Source organism: Protopterus annectens, chromosome 10.part0 (assembly GCF_019279795.1).
Source record: "Protopterus annectens isolate FY-2018-M chromosome 10.part0, PAN1.0, whole genome shotgun sequence".
In the NCBI taxonomy this organism is placed as follows: domain Eukaryota; kingdom Metazoa; phylum Chordata; order Ceratodontiformes; family Protopteridae; genus Protopterus; species Protopterus annectens.
Genome location: NC_056744.1, coordinates 375,261,535 through 375,262,792, shown reverse-complemented (window position 1 = coordinate 375,262,792; position 1,258 = coordinate 375,261,535).

Here is a 1,258-nt window from a genome sequence, read left to right as displayed (position 1 = left end):
TTTGGCGAAACCGGTCACCGGTCTGTGTATTTTGGTGCAGACTGTGCTGTAATAAACTTCTCTAAACAGCAGCTGTCTACAATCTTTTTTACTGAGTGCTGGAGAACTTGTTGGGGATTTATGTGGATTCACTTCTTGCACCAGTTTATGTACGGTCACGTGCACCTTCTACTTTGGGATTAATATATATATATATATATGGGTCTAGGACTATTCACTGAAAGCACATTTCAATGAAACTCAAATGACTGTGCACAAATCACTGAAAGCACAATTCACTGAAAACTTAATTCACTGAAACACATTTCACTGAAAGTTATATATGGCCTTTTCCTCACTGTAGTTCGACCCTGGAGTTAGAATATATAGTAAGGGTGGAGGACATAGCCCCCCACAAAGTATGGATATATATTAAGTTTAGAAAAGAGTAATTTATTGAAATTATCCATGTGTATAGTTCAAAATATTTAAAATGGGTGGGGGGCTATGCCACCCATACCCCCCTTACTATATATTCTAACTCCAGGGTCGCACAACAGTAGGGAAAAGGCCATATATAACTTTCAGTGAATTGTGTGTGTGTGTATATATATATATATATATATATATATATATATATATATATATATATATATATATATATACATATATATATATATATATATATATATATATATACACACACAGACACACACACACATACATACACACACACAGACACACAAATATATATATATATATATATATATATATATATAGGTCTACTTCAGTACATCGAATGTTCATTTACCCGACTTTCAGATAGCCGAGACGAAAAGGCCAACAACCATGGAACAGCAACATCCCAGAATACCGACTTTCCACTCCAGGTAAGTAACTGCTTGGCCACCCTGTTGAACTTTGCCCCTTATCCCCCCAGTAGTGTAATCTCAGATATCTCTCTCTCTCTCTATATATATATATATATATATATATATATATATATATATATATATATATATATATATATATATATAAATATATATATATATATATATATATATATATATATATATATAATATATATATATATATATATAAATATATATAGATATAGATATAGATATAGATATACATAGATATATATATAAATTGTGTGTGTATGTATATATATATATATATATATATATATATATATATATATATATATGTGTGTGTGTGTGTGTGTGTGTGTGTACATATGTACACATCTGCCTGGTCCTGCCTGGTGCCCTGCAGA